The sequence below is a fragment of the Plodia interpunctella genome, chromosome 26, assembly GCF_027563975.2.
Source record: "Plodia interpunctella isolate USDA-ARS_2022_Savannah chromosome 26, ilPloInte3.2, whole genome shotgun sequence".
In the NCBI taxonomy this organism is placed as follows: Eukaryota; Metazoa; Arthropoda; class Insecta; order Lepidoptera; family Pyralidae; genus Plodia; species Plodia interpunctella.
Window position 1 is genome coordinate 3,248,626 of NC_071319.1, and position 24,768 is coordinate 3,273,393.

The 24,768-nt window shown below is 33.8% G+C and overlaps 1 long non-coding RNA gene across 1 annotated transcript; it reads left to right on the top strand.

Moving 5' to 3' along the window:
• Positions 1 to 20,580: 20,580 nt before the first annotated feature.
• Positions 20,581 to 23,446, top strand: LOC128681097 (uncharacterized). Its single transcript, XR_008405936.2, has 5 exons — positions 20,581 to 20,674; positions 21,354 to 21,413; positions 22,012 to 22,057; positions 23,038 to 23,124; positions 23,345 to 23,446. It is a non-coding gene; the product is annotated as an uncharacterized LOC128681097 (long non-coding RNA).
• Positions 23,447 to 24,768: the final 1,322 nt, after the last annotated feature.

Below are 24,768 nucleotides of genomic sequence, written 5' to 3' on the forward strand. Positions count from 1 at the left end.
TAAACGAAAATCCATTCATCCGTTTGGGAGCTACGATGCCACAGACACATACACAGTAAGACACGTTAAACTTATAACACCCATCTTTATGCGTCGGGGATTAAAAATAAGTCTCATTTTTTGTTTATAATATTAGTATGGATAAAAGTCTTGACTTGTTAAGGACTTCTAATGGTCTCAAAAATGGATGGATGCTTAAACGGAGACGATAAGGTGGGAGAGTGGATACTGGACTCCGTCATGATTGTTTTTCCAAAACACAATATGGAAATATAGTAAGTATTTTTGGTATGGTAGGTGCTAATTTTCTTTCAACTTTGCAATTATTAATAGTCGCTCCAACATGTAGTATGTAGCTAGAATGTTGAATGAAGGTTACACACGCACACACACTGATGTATTTTATTGTAAGAATGTAGAAACATACTTACAATACAATATATCAGCGATAATGCCAATACAAAAGGTTTCCAGAATATAAGCTACGATTATTTTGATATTTTTATCTCTTTCACACGTGTGCACCTTTGTTAACACACAAAACACATAAGCTTACTAAGCTTTATTTGAAATAATTACTTTGCTGAAACTCCAATCTTTTCTGAGCCATACGTTTTCAACAATAACTTAAGGTTGCCACTCGTACAATAAAATATAGCTAAAATATGTTTTGTCTCTTTCTGTGAACGCCTAATATTGTAAAGTGACAAAAAACATTATGCTTAGAGTATGTTTGAATTCTTTTACGTTTAACGGAGATAGTATCGTACTATGAGTAGGTATATATCATAGAAAAAATAATAAGTTATGCAGAAATGCTATATTTACTGTCAATTAATTAATTTATTTTTTTATAAACAGTCATTATCCTTCTTCAATTTTCTACAAGACAACAGTCGTTTTACTACTATTGTTAAGGAATAATAATCTGTGCTGGCGGTTAGTGTAAAATTTTATTAATACCTACTTGATTTTTAAGATTTAAGACTTATTTTGGAAGCCGGTTATGTCGATAGTCAAACTATTCGAAAATTCACCATTTACCACTTTAAATTAAGCTATTGAAATTGATTTTAGGATCCCCCACTAAAACTACAAATTATGCTTGTCAGTTTGTAAATATTACCGCACTGTATTTACAGACAAGTACCATAAACCACGTAAAAAAAACAATAAATAAATCGTAATTCGTAATTAATACAAATATCGGCACCATTTAACTAAAAAGGATCGCATTTAAACGAAAACATACATGAACACATAAACTACATACATATTTTCTTGGATCCACGTAAATACATTTTTTCCTACGGATGTGGTCGCCGAACTCCATATTGATATAATCTCTAATTCTAAAACTTCACAAAACACTGACTCCCAATCCATCATATCTATTAAAACGAAGAAAAGTGGCCATAGTGACTACTGGTACGGGCGTCAGGACAGTGTTTGCAAGTAGACAGTATAACAATGAATCAAAACGTATATATAATTTAGTCAATAAAGAAATAGACTTTTATTTGTTACCTAAATTTACTTGTAAGAAACTGATAACTGCTTGGTTGAAGGAAAAGGACTACGAGGAGATCGAAAAATTATTTGAACGTGTTGTGTAATAGGTTTTTGTTAATCTTACTTCCTCTCCTTCTTCTTTGCATGTTCGACTTTCTTTAACTTATTTTTGTCAAAACATTTATTTCGTTAATAGGTACTTTACTATTACTGGCTATGGAAGAGCGTGACCTCCTGATACAGGTGTTTTTCACTTAATAGGAGGTCACAATAACATGTAATTGATGTACCAATTTTGTTAAAGAAATAAACATTTTTCATTTTTTTTTTTTTTTTTCTACGGAAAATTATAGCAGACATGACATTTTTAGCGCTATTATGAAATTATACATATTTTTTTGTCAAATAAAGTAGGCAACCCTAGTTAAGATGCTTAAATAAGACTTCCTTACAACAATGCTCGTGTGTTAAGCTAAGGATTACTTGACGTATTCCAAGTGGCTTGGATGCAGGCTGAAAGATAAGACTTAAATATCGAGCGAAATGGTGAAAATATATACAAATCACCGTATTTACTTACTAGTTTTTGTTGACCGAGCGAACGAATACGAACTATACAATTTAATCATGCGATGGCCAATTGATCTTTTTATTTTTAAAACGTAAAAGATTTTTAATATTGATATGACAGTAACTTACGTACTAACTTAAGACAGAAGGTCCCTTAAGTAGGGACTAAATAAATTAGCCGACTTGGTTATATGGATCACACAACGTTTTACGGTAGAAAAACTGAGCTGCGACACTTGGTTTTTTTACTGCATGTTTTTGATGCCATATAGTTTTTATTGACCGAACGAACGAAGCGAGCGAGGTCTACAAATCAACTTGAAGCAAAAATCCATTTTTTATATGTATGTTTGTTTGTAACGCGTTTAAATTTCTGTGTCTGATTTTGATAAAATTTAAAAGGTAAGTAGGACCTGTCAATAGAATTTTTAAGTTCGTGGGTCAACAAAATCGGTTTAGTCGTTTTTGAAATAAATTCCGTTCCACGAGAAAAGGTGCCTTATTAGTACTTATTCAAGACATTTTTTATACAATTGCAACATTTTTATAGTTCTGTGTTTCCCGCCTTTTCCTTCTGACATTAAAGCGTCGTATATTTTTCACTGCTAAATCTTTTCTTTTATATACTTAATCGCAAATAATCCTAAACTTATGGAGGGTAAGTCTCTTAAAACATTTTTTGTTTTTTTAAAACATTTGACGACCTCGGTGGCGCAGTGGTAAAGTTCTTGCCACTGAACCGAGAGGTCCCGGGTTCGATCCCCGGTCGGGTCATGATGGAAAATGATCTTTTTCTGATTGACCCGGGTCTTGGATGTTTATCTATATATGTATTTGTTATAAAATATAGTATCGTTGAATTAGTATCCCATAACACAAGTCTCGAACTTACTTTGGGGCTAGTTCAATCTGTGTGATTTGTCCTAATATATTTATATATTTATTTATTTATCTTAAAACATTATATATTTTTACTACATGCGCGCAACTTCTTGAAAGCGACTGCCCATCATAAAGGTATATATTCCCTTGCAATGTCACATATCACGATCTAAAGACATTATACCCGTGCAGGTGACATAATCAGAACATATTACGCAATGCAGTATCGTATCTGAGATTGCTACTCAGGATTGCCATAATACATTGACGACATCAATCATAGGTACTTGTCATTTAGATATATATATAAAAACCGGTAATTTTCTATCCAATCGTGTGGTTCCAGACTGGAACAAACTCAATGAGAATGTTGTCACCTTCTGTACTATTGGCACCTACAGTCAACAGTTTTAAGAACAGATTGGATAAAATCTCCAAACTTCAAGACGCGCACGCATCAGCTTGATGAGCTGCTAGTGTGTTACAAAATAAAATAAATAATAAATGCACCCAATGTGCACATTTAATTACCTATTTTACATTAGTAAAATAGGTAATTTATTATACCTATTATTAAATTATTATACCTATTATTAATTAAATTATTTACCTATTATTATACCTATTTAGACGACCTCGGTGGCGTAGTGGTAAAGTGCTTGCCTCTGAATCGAGAACTCCCGGGTTCGATACCCGGTCGGGTCATGATGGAAAATGATCTTTTACCTGATTGGCGGACTCTTGGATGTTTATCAATATACAATTATGTATTTGTTATAAAATATAGTATCGTTGAGTTAGTATATTATAACACGAGTCTCGAACTTTGGGGCTAACTCAATATGTGGTTTGTCCTAATATTTATTTACTAATCGATGGTTGATTTATTTTAATTATGAGAATGTTTATAGTTATTCTAATTATATAAAAATTCATTCCTCAGGAACCACACTATCTATTGCTACTCTATCTATTGGTAAAAACTGCATGAAAATACATGCAGTAGTTTTTGAGTTTATTGGAACCGTCAGATACAGACGCGACTGAGGACTTTGTTTTATAACAAGTAAGGATAAGCATATTTTTATTGACTTATCGAATAAAAACAAATAAAATCTAAGCGTAAAAAACATTTAAACACAATAAAAATCGTATTCTTTGTGAAAATTCGTGCGTAAAAGACACAACAAGAACCATGTGCTTTCTTGTTCAAGACAAATGAAGCTTTTATGGGATGAAAACTGGATGAAAAGAGCTTTTTAGACAACGGCGAGATCAAACGTTAAAAGCTTTATTCTTATCTACACACAATTTGCTGTAAAATGGGTCAATTTAAAAAAAAGAATGACGCTTATGTTTTTGGTGTAGGCGAATCGCAAATAGAACCCTATGTAACCCTATTTTAGGGCTTACATTGCGATGTTTTTTTATTAGGTATATTCTTTTGAAAGATAAACACTTACATAATGGTAAAATGTATGTTTAAATGTCTCTAATTTTGAAATAAGATAGTGAACATTATTGATTCAAATTAATGAAAAAATCAAAATGCAAACATGACGTTAGCAAATTTTTATTTGATGTTGACGTTAGGCGAAAGTGACTTTTCATGTCTAAAAATCAACAAGTGTTCATGTCATGTTCAAGTGACGTTTTATGTCAAAAATCCTGCATAGAGGGCGAAGTGCGGGTTTACCTAGCGGTTTGCATTTAACTTCTCACTATCTATCGATTCGTGAGGCTCAGCGAACCAATCACATTACAGCGTAGCTGTCGTTGCGTCACAATGGAGCACTGTGATTGGTATGTTGCGTCTCACTGCGAAACGACTCGATAGTGAGATCTAAATAGCAATGTAAACCTTATGTACCTGTATAAAGCTCTAAAATTAAACACCTGAAGGTATCTTATTTCATTTTACAGGCAAATCTTATTACTGTTATATATTAATTGTTTCACTTTGGCAAGTCTATATAGAAATTCACTGAAGATCGGGCGAGTAATTACCAAAAAAATAAGAAAACAATTTTTTTTGACAACGACAAATCACAAATACTTTCACCCCTGACCAGATTGTCACTGCATCCAACAATCCGGGCATCGTTCTAATCTTAACAATAAATTTCTTTTATCTCCCCGTTTTTGGGGAAAAAGCGCGCGTTTCGAAAAAGAATCTTTGGGCCGTCCGCAACCATGAAGTTAAATTTGTTTTTTTTTTTTCATTTGTATAATAATGAATTTGTTTGTGTGGTCTGTCAACTAAGGATATCGACGATCGTACGAAGTGGAGACGAAAAAGTAGGAAAGCGGACTCTGGGCTCCGACGTTATACCGCTGAGGAAGAAACGGGGAAATGGTGAATTTCACGACTGTTTGAACGCGGCGTGTAGCGTTTCATTAGTGTCGCATATTATTTTTGAATATTTTTTTTTTAATTATACATTTATAAAATTAACATTGTACCAGTACTTTACTTATTTATAAAATGGGATAATTAAATTGATTACTGTGCAATGTACAATTTTATAAATCCTAATATGATAGCCCACGGCGGCGTTTAAAACGCTCGTGAAATTCACCCGAAAACATTTTAATGAGAGAGAAAAATAAATTTGTTTGAGACGACTTTGGTGGTAGATGTGAGTAAAACTATTTAAAGCACTTTTTTATGACCAATATATTAGTAACTTATTATTAATTTAATTCACACAATGTAATATTTTTTCTTAAGCATTTAATGATATTTATTTTGATAAGTATTGATTTCCGTATTATCTCGTTAGTTCATTAGTTCAGTCATATTAGTCTCATTAGTTCAGTGGTTAAAAGCTGTGAAAGTGTAACAGGGTCGCGGGTTCAACTCCCGCTCGATTCCAGATTTTTTTCATCTCATTATTATTTTCAAAATTCTGTAGTAGTCTTGTCTGTGGCTAGCCTTACCAATTACGATTAGCAATACCGCGAATTTCGTTCAGATGACAAACTGCTTTTTTTTATGACTACCGGCAAGAAAAATTGCCCATGGTCCACCCAGGTGAATTTAACAGGTGGACCACGACCGACGCCCGTCACATTTATAATATTCAGTTTGGACGGTATGGAATACTTGGAAGTATGGAAAAAATCGACTACTTGCTTTCTATAAAAGTCAGTAATGCCTACATATTATAAAACAACGTCTTATGCCGCGTCTGTCTGTCAATCTGCTCGCGATAAACTCAAAAAATACCACACGGATTTTCTCCAATAGAGAGTGTTGATTCCTGAGGATAGTTTAAGCACAGAGTATGCAGTCTATAAGTACTTAAGTACTATTATTATAAAGAGGTAAGCGTTTGTGAGTTTGTATGTTTGAGGCGGGTAATCTCCGAAACTACCGAACCGATTTCAAAAATTCTTTCGTTATTAGAAATGTACATTATCTAAGATTGCTATGGGCTATATTTTATCTCACAATTCCCACGGGAGCGAAGCCTCGGCCAACATCTAGTTTTATATAAACCTCCAAGTGATTCAGAGATTAAACTTTTATATCGGGCTGAAGTAACAAAGGCAAACCATGGGGGTATCATAAAAACCCTTTCATAAATTCCCCCAAGTTTAATATACACATACGTCAAAACTATATACACGAAACTTTAGTCGTAAAGTGCGTTATAAACGGAGATTAGTGAATCGTCCCCTTCGGGTAATATTTTCCTGTCAAAATCACTTAAATTAGAGCTGTGAACTAGGGTAGTGGCATGTTGATTATATTATATCGATATTTGTTTGTGATTAATTCGATGTTCAATTGATTTTTTTATCTCTTCCGTTCCACGGTTGTTTCAAGCGAAATGAATGTAAATATAATTTTATTTATGAAGTGAATATATTATTTTTTTTTTATAATTAGCTATTTCAAATATAAGCATTGAAATGTTGTATTACATAATGAATTCTGAAAAAGAAAGTTCTTATATGCAATATTCAAATAATTATTCAAAAGTAAATTTTAACCCTTACGTACAGGAATTTCGTAAAATTAGTTTATTCATAATAACATTGAAATAAAATTGTATGTAATCTGCTGCCAGATACTAGATCGGCCATAATCGTAGTTAATCGAAGTACATTATTCAATTTCAATTAGTACTAGAAAAAGTGAGTGAGAAACTAGTGAGAAATTTTATGGGAAAACCAGCAATGTACCTAGTTGTATTTCATGGAAAACCCTAGCGCTCATTTGGAAAAGCAGTCTTTGAGTCACACACTATACTAATCGAATTCATTTTGTCCTAAGGGCATATACACAATACGCACACTTGCATGTCAGCTATCGACACAACGCAAGTGGCTATATGTCAAAACAGCACGTTTTAAGCCAGTTACACCTACAAATCTATGTTTCTTCATGTATTATATATTATTATTGATTTTTTCTGTGTGTTTGTTTTGTATCTAGAATACGTAATACGCTTTAATTAAATCAATCTATCTTAATAAACTATCGATATTTTGTTTCTATAATATCGCGTGACTAGTACAAACACTATTTTATATCTTATCACAAAAGCTTTGCGGAAAGTCCACCCATTAAGTGGACCTTTTTTGGAAACTATCACTTCGACAATATATTTTTTACTTTACTACACCGTGATAAGGTGTATTATTGGTTTTATCCTTAAGATTGTATCTCAGTTTTTCTTAGGCCATACGAGCACGTAGACGGAAATTGATTTATATCACAATGTATCATAGTTTGAGAACTTTCTATGATAGTTATTCTTTGTTAACGTCTCTTGGTCCTTCGCAAAAGGTAAAATTAAAAACATAGCATTATCTCACATAGTTATATTTAATTTTAACTTGTTTTTTACTTTCACAAGGTTTTATTGAATTCGCAATGTAACTTTGTATGTCCCTATGCGCCTATGTCAATTCGGGTGGAATCTTGCAAATCAATTTTGTAACTTCAACCGATTGAGCTGAAATGATAAGCATGGCCTGATGGTGCAACCAGGTACGGCTCGAGACGTGTGAACTCCTGAAAAAATTACCGCAAGGACGTGATTTTTTTGTCACACATTGAAAGCAATAAGATCTCTCTGACAACAATAAACGCTTGTGTCAAAAATGACATTTTTGCAATAAAATTCATTGAAGTAGTTATATATTTATAGTTTTTTTTTTTATTTGTTTAATGATCTTACTCGGGACGGGACACACCTTAGAATACATATCGGGGTCATTTAAAATTCAAACCTGCTCATTTTCAGTCACGGTTGGAACCCTTGGTTGACTAAGCCACGGCTGATTAATCCTAAATAGTGAACAATAGATAAACATCGTAAAACATCTAGACAAATGCGTCACACATACCAATGGGATCAAATCTAAATTTTATTACAACGGTACAAATGTAATTTTCGCGTGGCATCTGTTTGTATAGTAATTTGCTATCACACATCGAGTATCGGCCAGTTTCCAATTTAAATGGAAATCTTTGTATGCATAAAAATAAGGGTTTATTTGTAGGGTAATAAAACTGAACAATGGATTGGGAGCTCCTGTCAATCCTTATCTGGAACGCATTACAAATTGAAGCTTCTGTAATCGCTTATTTTTGTAGAAATATTACTTCTTTTCAACTCTCCTCACATGGGTCTGCCGTAAATTTCATTATGAAATAAGCAGCGCCTTTGTACTTTCCTATTTACTGTCTGTCATCATATTATTTCTCACTTTATATTTATATGTATCACGGTGTATATAATTGTTTTTTCAAAAACTGTAATGCTGCCAGCTTTTTGGGCACGTTACCACAAAGCACTTGACGGGCTTTTTAATTTGGATATTTTTTTTATTTAGTTTCTTTTCAAGTAAAGTAATGAATACTCGCAGAAATTTATTGAAGTAAGATTTTACAAAACATTTATTTTATTTTATTTGTCTATTGCTTCTCTGGGAACTAAAGAAGGGATCCCACTGAAAATAGCATGTAAGAAACTAGCCATGTCTCGATGATTGTTTCTGTACAAAAAGTAATGAAAGCTCTAGGCAGAGTCAAGTGTAACATTTCCTTACTGGAATTTCTTTATTAATATAGTCAGGTTTTATGTGAGCGACTGAACATTCTATAAGCATACCAGTTATGCTCAAAGAATCAGTTCACCACAGTCAATTTGTCACGTATTTTCAAAGCATGTGGCAAATTGATTTAGTCCCCATTTCAAAATGTCCGATAAGCGGAAATAGTTCGGTTGCAAGATTTGGTCCAATCTATCACAGTTCAGAATAAAATGAATGGATTACTATAGCTATTTGCAATATAACAGAATATCCGACTACTAGCTGCGCCTCAGAGTTTTGTTCATGTGGGAAATGCGGGATAAAAATGTACCATATGCTGTTCCAGGATATATTTATTCTACCTGTTTACCAAATTTAATTGGAATTTGTCAAGTAGATTTGGCGTGATTGAGTAACGAACATCTTTACACCCTGACACCCCATACTTTCACATCTTTACATATAATAAAAAGTTCTCTTTTCGTGTCTGTTTGTACGAACGCGATAAACTCAAAAACTATCAAATGGAGTTTTGTACGATTTTCACCAATAGATAATGTGATTCTGCGGAAAGTATAAATGTATAATTTATTATGTTTTTACCCGAACAGAGCCAGGACGTGACCTAGTAGCCGAAAAGTGAAACAAACTTTACAGTACATTATTCTAAAACATTCATTGTTCAACCGCTATAAATCCGGCAGAAACCGGTCTTAGCCGGATCTCGGCGGCGTTAACCGGCTACTGTCCGGCTTAGGCCGGCTACAGGTGGCTCCTTGCCTTTCTCTATATATCGCATAGTTTACAGTTTTTTAGATAAACTACACATAGACCATAAAAAAAAATCAAATCATTTATTCAGAAATTAGGCCTTCACAGGCACTTTTTCACGTCATATTCTAAATTAAATTATGTTTACCAAAGCTACAAACATTAGCATATAAGCATTAGCCATCAAAGAATTTTTAATATATGATTTAAATTTTGGCAGGGAGTTTATTGAACAATTTTACACTTTGACCTACGAAAGACCGCCTAACCTTTTTGAGTCGGAATCTGTTCATACATATTACCATTTCCTTTACCAATATTATTAAATGTGAATATCTGTCAATATATCACATTTTGCCGGCTAAATTATGGATCGATTTTGATGAAATTTGGTATGCGCAGTTCAATTTCCTCTCAGCAGTGGTCGTTCCGAAATGTTAGTATTCTGTGGCTTTGTAAAATTTTATTTCATTCTTGATATGACGTGAAAATGTGCCTGTGAAGGCCATATCTCACCTTATCAAATTTCTTTAACCTTGATTCAGTTACCGAATAATGACTGGAATTACGAGGATGAGAGCCGTGCAGCCGGCGCAGGCTTCATACATTCCCGAACGCACTGCGAATCTCACACACGCAAGCACATTCTTGACTGGTCTATAAATAGTTTTACGTGAGTTAGTTCCATATAAAACTGATAAAGCATTGAAAAATTTTAAATTGTTGTTTCTTTTTATTGGAATCCTTGCCGGCTTGTCAAAAGATACACGCGTTTGACATTCGCAACCTTTAATCAATGTTTTAGAATTTAAAACAATGACAATTTACTGTACCTACCTTAACACTAGGAGCGCTACCAAAATGCATAATAGATTTTTTTTTAAATTATTTCGTAGCATACATATATGAGACCATCCAAGCACCGTTTTATACCTGAAAAATGCGAAATCCCAAAAAAAAAATTGTCGGAAACCCGATTGTAAATAAATGTAAGAAAAGGGCTGACTAATAAATTTACGAATCGAACTTTGTGAATAAAACCTAAAGAAAATTAGATTCTCTCGGCGCGCTATAACCATCCTTTGAGCAAAGGAACAAGTTGAAAAAATGTTTTGTTTGTCCGTAATGACAGATTCGGCATACATTGCTGATTTTTTCATTGCGTTAATTAAAACCTTTGTATATAAGCTACGCAATGTTCGTACATTCGCGTCGGCATCAGAGGGCGAAGTGCGGGTTGGCATTTTCACTTCTCACCATCGAATTGATTCGAAATGTGACGCAGCGAACCAATGACGTTCCAGTGTGGTTGTCGTTGCGTCACAATGGCGCACTGTGATTGGTTCGCTGTGTCTTCGTTGTTATTTTGTTCTTCACCCACTGGCCGGGTTCGGCGATAGTGTGTTTACCAGACATCATTGAGATACAATGATAATAAAATGTGGAATTTTAATATAAACTTGAGTGAACTACTCACGTTGTCTTGGGGTGACCATCGAAATTTTATTTTTAATTTATTTTTATTTAATAAAAAAAGGTAATAAAATACCTAAAGAAGAGAAAAGAAGAAGAGATGACATTTCAAAATATAATTTTTATTATAAAAGTTTACGAATTTCTACAATAGACATTTTTTTATTTTTTTTAAAACATCACTTCGATGATGATGATAATCCCAACTAATATAAATGCGAAAGTAAATTCGTTTGTTACCTCTTCACACTCTATCTATTCCACTGATCTTCTTTAAATTTTGCATATAATTATATAGTTTCCAGTACAGAGAAGGACATAAGGTACATTTCATCCCGGAAAAATAATTACTCCCGTGGGAATTTCACGCGAGCGGAGCCGCGGGAAAAAGCTAGTTTCATTTATAATTGCAAAAATACACATCCCTAAATTCCGAAAGCCTATCAAAAGACGAGAGAACCCAAGCACTGGGCTTGTATCCATATTATATACAAAACAAATACATTTTCATTTGAAAAGATAAAGGGAAAAAGTTAGCGAAAACTTTGTTAATAGACTAATCTTAAAAGAAACAAATGCCTTTTTAGCGAGCTCCCCTTTTCAGAAGTTAAGGGTAAATAGGGGTGGATTGTGCGGATTTATAAAGCTGAACGTCGTTAATGTTACAAGTATCCGTTACTTCAGATTTACAGCCAGAATTAATTAAACAAGTGATATAGTTTTGAAGTGAAAACTTCTTTAGTGGCGTTATGCACTTTTTGTGATGGGTATAAAATGTTAAACTAGACTGAAATGCAAACTCGCACTAACCCCTCAGGTAGAAATATTTACCTTCGCTGGGAATCGAACGCGACGGAGCTCCAGAAAGCGAAGTAGCATAGTGAATGGTGAAGTAAAATTTTTACGTGTTGTAAGATGGTGTGTGACACACAATTAGTTAAAAATACTATTAAACACCCACGCGGCTACTTGTATTTCTTTATTTCCATTAACACAAGCATTAACTGTTGTCATTTCGATCAGAATATCGATTACTTTACCTGTTAAATCCATACGTAATCTTACACTTTACCCAACACGATTTATTAACGAGATATTCCCAATCGATAAGAATCGTATACCTACACGCCACCTGAATCGTTTGTCGATACCACATTAATCAGATCTCAGACGATATGTAATCGATAAAGGCCATACAATTTGTTAAACTGATTTTTGTTGGATCTCTGGTTCGATAGTAAATGTTTAATGATTTTCAACACTTTTAATGAAATCTGTAGTTTTTTACTATCTGATTTGTTTATTGAACAAACATATCAATATGATATTTTTATTATTCTTAATTATTATTCTCTACTTCTGTCTATTATCCTCGAAGCCCTGGTGAATACTAAGGCTTATATATATATATACTACTAGCCCTATGTATATATACTACTGTCCCGGGGCTTTGCTCGTAGGAATTTCGGGATAAAAACTACCCTATGTGTTATTCCAGGTTATATTCTACCCGCGTACCAAAATTTCACTTCAAATTTCAGGTTCAATAGAATTTGCGTGAAAGAGTAACAAACATACACGACCTCACAAATTTTATATAATGTTAGTAGGATACTAGCTTTTCTCCGCGGCTTGGCGGTGCCCGCGTGAGGTTCCCATGGAACAGGTAATTTTCCGGGATGGAAGGTATGTACCATTTGTCCTTCTGGGCTTAAAGAACTTTATTCTCATAAAGACACACAGCCACTTACATGAGAATTAATTTAAGATATAGGTAGGTACCAACTATATAATTTTAACAAAGGTCCTTCTCCGTATTTCAAATAAAAAAAACCTATGCATAATTTCAAGAAGGTAGGTTGAGTAGATAAAGCGACAAGAGGTAACAAACAAACTTACTTGCACATTTATGATATTAGTTAAGACTTTTAAATGCTACAGGCGCTATGCACATACAAAATCATCAATGCCATCATACAAAATCAAACGTACATACAAACATGTATGTATGTTTGTTCAAAATATACTGGACAGATTGTTATTAAATTCGATACACGTGTAGAGTATAACCTGGAATAACACATTGGGTACTTTTATACCGAAACTCCCACGGAAGTGAATCCCCGGGGGGTAGTAAAATAAACTAGATAAATAATTTTAGTAGATAGTAAATAATTTTAGTTACATATTTCTATAATAATACATTAGTTTTCAATGTTGTCACAGTTGAGTAAACGGATTTTGGTGGCCATCTGTTTTCGATTTAGTAAACTGTGACTGAGTACCTATATTGGTAATGGAAAAGTATAACTATTTCGAATAAAATTATTTATATTTAATGTGGTATAATTTGTGAAGAATATTTTTTTATTTTACGCTAATCATCCAAATGATTGAGAAATTGATGACAATGGACAATGTAATGGCTATATACCATAAGTTTTTAATTATGCAAAAAAAAATAAAGGCTTAATATTAAAGACCCTATTAATACATGTGAGTAATCAAAATTTAATATTATCGTTTATTACCAAAGTTATTAAGGTTTGCGTTTATCCCAAAATATCAATGAATTTATGGACGTAGTTTGAAACTCCAATTATTCCAATTCATAGTTTATCGTGTTCTTTCGCTCTCGCGTGCAATGACCCTGGCATAGGCAAAAAATATATAAATAAAAAAGAATTACCAGAATTTATCAATGAAAATCGACTTTGTGTGTAATTTTCGCGTGGCATCTGTTTGTATAGTAATTTGCTATCACACATCGAGTATCGGCCAGTTTCCAATTTAAATGGAAATCTTTGTATGCATAAAAATAAGGGTTTATTTGTAGGGTAATAAAACTGAACAATGGATTGGGAGCTCCTGTCAATCCTTATCTGGAACGCATTACAAATTGAAGCTTCTGTAATCGCTTATTTTTGTAGAAATATTACTTCTTTTCAACTCTCCTCACATGGGTCTGCCGTAAATTTCATTATGAAATAAGCAGCGCCTTTGTACTTTCCTATTTACTGTCTGTCATCATATTATTTCTCACTTTATATTTATATGTATCACGGTGTATATAATTGTTTTTTCAAAAACTGTAATGCTGCCAGCTTTTTGGGCACGTTACCACAAAGCACTTGACGGGCTTTTTAATTTGGATATTTTTTTTATTTAGTTTCTTTTCAAGTAAAGTAATGAATACTCGCAGAAATTTATTGAAGTAAGATTTTACAAAACATTTATTTTATTTTATTTGTCTATTGCTTCTCTGGGAACTAAAGAAGGGATCCCACTGAAAATAGCATGTAAGAAACTAGCCATGTCTCGATGATTGTTTCTGTACAAAAAGTAATGAAAGCTCTAGGCAGAGTCAAGTGTAACATTTCCTTACTGGAATTTCTTTATTAATATAGTCAGGTTTTATGTGAGCGACTGAACATTCTATAAGCATACCAGTTATGCTCAAAGAATCAGTTCACCACAGTCAATTTGTCACGTATTTTCAAAGCATGTGGCAAATTGATTTAGTCCCCATTTCAAAATGTCCGATAAGCGGAAATAGTTCGGTTGCAAGATTTGGTCCAATCTATCACAGTTCAGAATAAAATGAATGGATTACTATAGCTATTTGCAATATAACAGAATATCCGACTACTAGCTGCGCCTCAGAGTTTTGTTCATGTGGGAAATGCGGGATAAAAATGTACCATATGCTGTTCCAGGATATATTTATTCTACCTGTTTACCAAATTTAATTGGAATTTGTCAAGTAGATTTGGCGTGATTGAGTAACGAACATCTTTACACCCTGACACCCCATACTTTCACATCTTTACATATAATAAAAAGTTCTCTTTTCGTGTCTGTTTGTACGAACGCGATAAACTCAAAAACTATCAAATGGAGTTTTGTACGATTTTCACCAATAGATAATGTGATTCTGCGGAAAGTATAAATGTATAATTTATTATGTTTTTACCCGAACAGAGCCAGGACGTGACCTAGTAGCCGAAAAGTGAAACAAACTTTACAGTACATTATTCTAAAACATTCATTGTTCAACCGCTATAAATCCGGCAGAAACCGGTCTTAGCCGGATCTCGGCGGCGTTAACCGGCTACTGTCCGGCTTAGGCCGGCTACAGGTGGCTCCTTGCCTTTCTCTATATATCGCATAGTTTACAGTTTTTTAGATAAACTACACATAGACCATAAAAAAAAATCAAATCATTTATTCAGAAATTAGGCCTTCACAGGCACTTTTTCACGTCATATTCTAAATTAAATTATGTTTACCAAAGCTACAAACATTAGCATATAAGCATTAGCCATCAAAGAATTTTTAATATATGATTTAAATTTTGGCAGGGAGTTTATTGAACAATTTTACACTTTGACCTACGAAAGACCGCCTAACCTTTTTGAGTCGGAATCTGTTCATACATATTACCATTTCCTTTACCAATATTATTAAATGTGAATATCTGTCAATATATCACATTTTGCCGGCTAAATTATGGATCGATTTTGATGAAATTTGGTATGCGCAGTTCAATTTCCTCTCAGCAGTGGTCGTTCCGAAATGTTAGTATTCTGTGGCTTTGTAAAATTTTATTTCATTCTTGATATGACGTGAAAATGTGCCTGTGAAGGCCATATCTCACCTTATCAAATTTCTTTAACCTTGATTCAGTTACCGAATAATGACTGGAATTACGAGGATGAGAGCCGTGCAGCCGGCGCAGGCTTCATACATTCCCGAACGCACTGCGAATCTCACACACGCAAGCACATTCTTGACTGGTCTATAAATAGTTTTACGTGAGTTAGTTCCATATAAAACTGATAAAGCATTGAAAAATTTTAAATTGTTGTTTCTTTTTATTGGAATCCTTGCCGGCTTGTCAAAAGATACACGCGTTTGACATTCGCAACCTTTAATCAATGTTTTAGAATTTAAAACAATGACAATTTACTGTACCTACCTTAACACTAGGAGCGCTACCAAAATGCATAATAGATTTTTTTTTAAATTATTTCGTAGCATACATATATGAGACCATCCAAGCACCGTTTTATACCTGAAAAATGCGAAATCCCAAAAAAAAAATTGTCGGAAACCCGATTGTAAATAAATGTAAGAAAAGGGCTGACTAATAAATTTACGAATCGAACTTTGTGAATAAAACCTAAAGAAAATTAGATTCTCTCGGCGCGCTATAACCATCCTTTGAGCAAAGGAACAAGTTGAAAAAATGTTTTGTTTGTCCGTAATGACAGATTCGGCATACATTGCTGATTTTTTCATTGCGTTAATTAAAACCTTTGTATATAAGCTACGCAATGTTCGTACATTCGCGTCGGCATCAGAGGGCGAAGTGCGGGTTGGCATTTTCACTTCTCACCATCGAATTGATTCGAAATGTGACGCAGCGAACCAATGACGTTCCAGTGTGGTTGTCGTTGCGTCACAATGGCGCACTGTGATTGGTTCGCTGTGTCTTCGTTGTTATTTTGTTCTTCACCCACTGGCCGGGTTCGGCGATAGTGTGTTTACCAGACATCATTGAGATACAATGATAATAAAATGTGGAATTTTAATATAAACTTGAGTGAACTACTCACGTTGTCTTGGGGTGACCATCGAAATTTTATTTTTAATTTATTTTTATTTAATAAAAAAAGGTAATAAAATACCTAAAGAAGAGAAAAGAAGAAGAGATGACATTTCAAAATATAATTTTTATTATAAAAGTTTACGAATTTCTACAATAGACATTTTTTTATTTTTTTTAAAACATCACTTCGATGATGATGATAATCCCAACTAATATAAATGCGAAAGTAAATTCGTTTGTTACCTCTTCACACTCTATCTATTCCACTGATCTTCTTTAAATTTTGCATATAATTATATAGTTTCCAGTACAGAGAAGGACATAAGGTACATTTCATCCCGGAAAAATAATTACTCCCGTGGGAATTTCACGCGAGCGGAGCCGCGGGAAAAAGCTAGTTTCATTTATAATTGCAAAAATACACATCCCTAAATTCCGAAAGCCTATCAAAAGACGAGAGAACCCAAGCACTGGGCTTGTATCCATATTATATACAAAACAAATACATTTTCATTTGAAAAGATAAAGGGAAAAAGTTAGCGAAAACTTTGTTAATAGACTAATCTTAAAAGAAACAAATGCCTTTTTAGCGAGCTCCCCTTTTCAGAAGTTAAGGGTAAATAGGGGTGGATTGTGCGGATTTATAAAGCTGAACGTCGTTAATGTTACAAGTATCCGTTACTTCAGATTTACAGCCAGAATTAATTAAACAAGTGATATAGTTTTGAAGTGAAAACTTCTTTAGTGGCGTTATGCACTTTTTGTGATGGGTATAAAATGTTAAACTAGACTGAAATGCAAACTCGCACTAACCCCTCAGGTAGAAATATTTACCTTCGCTGGGAATCGAACGCGACGGAGCTCCAGAAAGCGAAGTAGCATAGTGAATGGTGAAGTAAAATTTTTACGTGTTGTAAGATGGTGTGTGACACACAATTAGTTAAAAATACTATTAAACACCCACGCGGCTACTTGTATTTCTTTATTTCCATTAACACAAGCATTAACTGTTGTCATTTCGATCAGAATATCGATTACTTTACCTGTTAAATCCATACGTAATCTTACACTTTACCCAACACGATTTATTAACGAGATATTCCCAATCGATAAGAATCGTATACCTACACGCCACCTGAATCGTTTGTCGATACCACATTAATCAGATCTCAGACGATATGTAATCGATAAAGGCCATACAATTTGTTAAACTGATTTTTGTTGGATCTCTGGTTCGATAGTAAATGTTTAATGATTTTCAACACTTTTAATGAAATCTGTAGTTTTTTACTATCTGATTTGTTTATTGAACAAACATATCAATATGATATTTTTATTATTCTTAATTATTATTCTCTACTTCTGTCTATTATCCTCGAAGCCCTGGTGAATACTAAGGCTTATATATATATATACTACTAGCCCTATGTATATATACTACTGTCCCGGGGCTTTGCTCGTAGGAATTTCGGGATAAAAACTACCCTATGTGTTATTCCAGGTTATATTCTACCCGCGTACCAAAATTTCACTTCAAATTTCAGGTTCAATAGAATTTGCGTGAAAGAGTAACAAACATACACGACCTCACAAATTTTATATAATGTTAGTAGGATACTAGCTTTTCTCCGCGGCTTGGCGGTGCCCGCGTGAGGTTCCCATGGAACAGGTAATTTTCCGGGATGGAAGGTATGTACCATTTGTCCTTCTGGGCTTAAAGAACTTTATTCTCATAAAGACACACAGCCACTTACATGAGAATTAATTTAAGATATAGGTAGGTACCAACTATATAATTTTAACAAAGGTCCTTCTCCGTATTTCAAATAAAAAAAACCTATGCATAATTTCAAGAAGGTAGGTTGAGTAGATAAAGCGACAAGAGGTAACAAACAAACTTACTTGCACATTTATGATATTAGTTAAGACTTTTAAATGCTACAGGCGCTATGCACATACAAAATCATCAATGCCATCATACAAAATCAAACGTACATACAAACATGTATGTATGTTTGTTCAAAATATACTGGACAGATTGTTATTAAATTCGATACACGTGTAGAGTATAACCTGGAATAACACATTGGGTACTTTTATACCGAAACTCCCACGGAAGTGAATCCCCGGGGGGTAGTAAAATAAACTAGATAAATAATTTTAGTAGATAGTAAATAATTTTAGTTACATATTTCTATAATAATACATTAGTTTTCAATGTTGTCACAGTTGAGTAAACGGATTTTGGTGGCCATCTGTTTTCGATTTAGTAAACTGTGACTGAGTACCTATATTGGTAATGGAAAAGTATAACTATTTCGAATAAAATTATTTATATTTAATGTGGTATAATTTGTGAAGAATATTTTTTTATTTTACGCTAATCATCCAAATGATTGAGAAATTGATGACAATGGACAATGTAATGGCTATATACCATAAGTTTTTAATTATGCAAAAAAAAATAAAGGCTTAATATTAAAGACCCTATTAATACATGTGAGTAATCAAAATTTAATATTATCGTTTATTACCAAAGTTATTAAGGTTTGCGTTTATCCCAAAATATCAATGAATTTATGGACGTAGTTTGAAACTCCAATTATTCCAATTCATAGTTTATCGTGTTCTTTCGCTCTCGCGTGCAATGACCCTGGCATAGGCAAAAAATATATAAATAAAAAAGAATTACCAGAATTTATCAATGAAAATCGACTTTGTGTAAACGAATGCACTGAACCTACCTTTACTGTGAAGCGTAGTAGTCAGGTGGCACACTCTAAGTATTATAGTTTTTTTTGGATAAATTTTGTATTTAGAATTTTTATGTTTTGAGAATGCACATTATTATCAGTAATAGGTACCTACCCTATTTGGTAGACCTATTTTATTTTTTGGCATAATTAAAAATGTATGTTGTGTAGCGATCTAATAAAAATAATGGCTCTGCGCGCTGTAGACCTCGCGAGTTTATAAAGATTTCAGATCTAAGATATTTTTCACACCTTACGTTTTTCATGTTGTATTCATATCTTCATAATGTTCGTTGTGCTAATCTTTTGTCTTTTCCTCCTCTGTTTTAACCCCCGACGCAAAAAGAGGAGTGTTATAAGTTTGACCGCGAAGTGTGTGTGTGTTTGTGTACGTGGTACCGTAGCTCATCAACGGGAGAACCGATTTAGGTGTTTTTTTTAATTTGTTAGCTAGTTTTTATGTGGTAGTTCTTGACCAAAATCTGTACTGCCGTTCAAAAGTTGTAGCCAAATCAATATTGAAAGTCGGGAGTTTTTTTTTATTTGTCACACAAATAAACTTGTAAACAGAAGGAGTTTCAGACCTGATTCCTGTCAAACGATCAAAATTAAATTGCTCCAAGATGACATCAGTAAGTCTTTGATCCTGAGAAAGTGCGATGTAAGTGTTCAACCCAAGGTCTGGGTAGGTAAAGTTAATTCCTGTGACTGATGAATGCCCGTGCTAATGTAAGAAGAGATTGAGTTCAAGAATACGTGCTCTATTTAAAGAAGAAGAAGGTTAAGATTGACAGCGAGATTAGGATTTTCATTGTTTTTCGAACCGATCGAAATCCGATCAGAAATGCGAGCAGAGAACAGACAGACATACCAAAAGCATTTTCAACAGATACCTAACTCGCTTCGCTTGTTAGGTCAATATATCTTGAACCATTTGTCCAAACAGATTGGGAATGACGCGTATCATGCTAAATTAAAGTAATTAATATTCACTTTTTCATTAAAATGAATTATTTAATCTTTGGAACCTGTGGTGTAAAAACAGCTTACGGTAAGTTTTTGTTTCATATTTTTGGCTATTTACATTTTCTATGGCAAAAAAAAAAATATATTTTTTTAAATTTCTAAATGTACCACCATTTAGAATGATTGCTCTTGGTCAAACCCTGAGGTTCGACACTCAACGGCTGAGTACCTAGGTACTGAGAGAGAACACTTACACGAGACTCGAGAGAGGATACATTTATATATTTTTTAAAATTACTTTTTAAAAACCTGTGTACCATAGTATATTTTATCCTCCTCCATTTATTTTCCCAATTCTTAGTCTTTGGGGTGGATTGATGTAACTTTGATGTTAACTTTAACCTGAAAACATTCGGCGGCGCCCAGGTCAGAGTCAATGTCAAAGATCACTGGTGCAACTCATCTTTAATTACTTAATGGATTTTAATAAAAACTAAATTAAGTAGTCAAACCTCTGTTACCGGATTTATATCATCTGCTAGAAAATTACGTGACGTCACTATTAAAAGTTTTTAATCTAAACATGTTTATGATTAGTAAAAAAACTCACGTGATATGAGTAGGATTCGAACCTGGGGACCTTTCGCTTCACAGGCTGGCGTTTTAACCACCGCCTCACAGGAAACTTATAAAAACAGATTGTCTTAATGATGTATATATGTATTTGATTTGTATTGTGTATATTATGTATTGATTATTTTCAGAACATATCAAATTTGGAAAAGTTAATGGATACGAGGATTCTTGTTTCCTTATTTATAATGGTATGTTTGTTATGTAAAATTCTTATATTAAATTTGTGATATCGAAAAAGTATTTTCAATATTTAATTATTATTTACATCTTCTTCTTGTACAGCTCATTTTGTCCACTAGGCACAGGACATAGACCTCCGCCATGTAAAAATCATTTATTTTGTACTAATACCTATATAGACGTCACTATTAAAAGTTTTTTTTATGATATTGTAGTAAAAAAAAATTATATTAAAAAAATATTACGCATACTAATATAATAAAGAGAAAAGATAATATCATTTCTTTTCATTATTAATACTACTGAACCTGATTTTGATGAAATTCAGAGACAGAAAAAACCATCGGGAGTAACATACCTAGGCAACATTTTTATTATGGTTTTGCTCAAGCGAAGCCGGGACGGGCAGCTAGTATATGAATAAATGAATGAATAATTTATTGCTTTAAATATGGTACGGAGACGTCACTATGTGGAAATGGTTGTAGAAACACATGTTCGTTCAGTCATTAAATTGACACGCAACAGATAGACAACATTTAAGAAGTCACAAAACATATTATCTGTTGTAACAAAAATTAAATAAATTAATAATTCTATTTTCAGGTTTGCCTATTCTATGTCTGTAATGCAGCGGGTTATGGAAATGATGGTAAGATATATATATATATCTTATTAAAATTTTCCGTTTATTTTTTACTGACTGAATTCAACAGCGCTGTGATGCCGTGGAGCGAAGGGTCAGTGTAAAAAATAAATGGAAAATTTTTGAAAATCCATTTGTAATTTTAAAGCCTGCCTGACGTCAACCTTTCTTGGGGATGCTAATGTTGTCAATTGGCTGTCAATGCTATGTGATCCCTAGTCGCCTCGACAACGGAGTGGTTTTATTTTAGGGCGTAACCACACGTTCTTGGCAACACTTATGTCGTACTTATGTATAATGTTGAAGGATGATGATCTTTGGTGGACTTTCTTTTCAGTCTTGCTCAACCTAAGAATTTGGTATATGTAGGTACAGTACAGTCAACAGCACATCAACATCTACCCATATACATTGCAAATTGGCCTCCCGATATGAGTAGAGCAGCAACAATAGCAATATAATATAGCGATATAGGTAAAGCATAATATGGCTATATATAGTTGACAGTATCGATAGAGTTTCGATAGCCTTCGTTAGTAGGTATTGCTCCGCAGCGCTGCGTGTCACTATTCATTGCGCAAAACTATTGATAGTACCTATCGATGGTGTACATTGTATAAATCAATATCGATAGTTTCAGAGCAATACTATTCTTGCTAGTCTTCTCGTCATCGCGGTTCGATAAAATCGATATAATTTTTCTTTACTTAAATATTTTGCTCCAAAATAGCTATCGGTATCGATAAGCCTGTCGATACTATGGCCTTTTTCGACTGCATTTTTGTTGGATTCAAATTGTTGAACCATCGGCACTTCGGCAAGAGTAAACACCGCTCTACGTTTCCACTCTAGCAGTCATATGCATCAAAGGGCTTTTTGACTATTTATTTATTTATTTATTTATTTATGAATGATGTTTTTGTCTCTGATGCTGATTCCTACAATTTCCTATCACTTATAAACCTATTATCATATTTACCTTCCAGGCACTGCTGATTATTGTCCCAACACGCCAGAAGAACTAGCCGCGATTGACTTTAACCAATATAGAATAATAAGGGAATTTGGAGAAAGTAAGTTTTTATCGAATTGCCATTCTGTTGTTGATCAATTGTTTTTATTATCTCCTGTATCAATTTATCCAGGATCAAGTATTAAATCAAATTTATCCAATATTCGGTATAGTATAGAATATAAAAAATTTTATGTTGATCCTTTTACGGGGGGGGAAATCCACGCGAGCGACGCCGCGGGCAAAATCTATGTACAAATCAATGTTTGTCTCGTTTTCAGGTAAGGAAGCCTTCGCAGAACGGTGCAGGCCACTGATCTATTGAATAATAAAATTATAATTATTTATTTCTTAAATAAATGAGTTTTTATAATTCAAGACATCGATATAATTTTATTTTTACTATCACCGAAATTCTACAATGTGCAAACGACCACATAATCGAGTTACGTTTTTAGAGTGTAAAACGGGACCCTATTACTAAAACTCCGCCATCCGTATATTTGTCTGTTCACACATAGCCTGGTTCATAACGTGAAAGTCGACAATTTTGTTTGTCCCTCTGTAGCCCACAGATTCTTCTAGAAGAATCGTTCAAAAACATCGCCCGTTCCGTTTCACTTGCCTACGAATGAATGAATCGTAAATCAGCCGTTGGCACATTCGTCCTGGGATCGGACGCGTTTGTTTTCTGCGATCGTTCGGAAAATCTATCTGGTGATAAAACTGAGTGCGGTTTGACCCTTCTAGTGCGTAGAAGGTCCCCTACTACTGGTTTTGTATCATATAAAACTGGCTTTTTGACCGAGCGAGCGAAACGAGCGTAGTCTACAAATCTTGGGGCAAAAATACATTTTTTGTGTATTATTATGTGTGCATGGTGTGGTATATACGTACCAACGGTCGGTTACGGTTAACTCATTTTTGTAATATTCACATTTTATAAATATTTATTGTGTTCACAAGGTCTAAGTTCGCGGCGAACAACTAGTTGTTTCAAATTCAATCGCATTTAATAGTTTACTCTCTTCCTTATGAGCGTTTTCCCGATTTCTTCCTAGGTGTTAAGTATCTAGGTGTTCTAGGTGTTAAGTAAGGAGGTTAGGGCCTGCTGCGAATTTGGGCATCCTTAGGTAGTCAGACGATTGGCAGGTAGGTATGTACGGATTTACGAAACAGAAATCTTTTGACGATGTAAAATCAGCACGTTTTGGGTTTGTCACTTCTGCCACATTTGAACTTGAGTAGGAAACAAACTCACTCCTAACTATTAATATTATTAATTAGGAGTATCATCTCACGTACCTAGGTACGTGAGATGATATAGGAAGTAAAATACGAATATGTCTATTTTGCATCTTACGTACAGACTGCGTGCAGCCAAGGATTACTGTCATGTTATTTAGTTTTTATTAGTATATAAGGAAATGTTTTATTCAATAAATGTTTCTTCCCTCGGGTCTATTATTCATTCACTGGAGGTCCCGGGTTCGATCCCCGGTCAGGTCAATATGGAAAATGATTATTTTTAGATTGACCTGGGTCTTGGAGCTTTATATAATAGTATTGTTGAGTATAGCAAGTTTCGAACTTACCTTCCGGCCAACTCTATGATTTTGTAATATTCACAATTTTTTCTGTGTTCCTGTTGTGATTTGTCCTATATGGACAAATCACACAGATTGATGTTATTTCAATGACAATA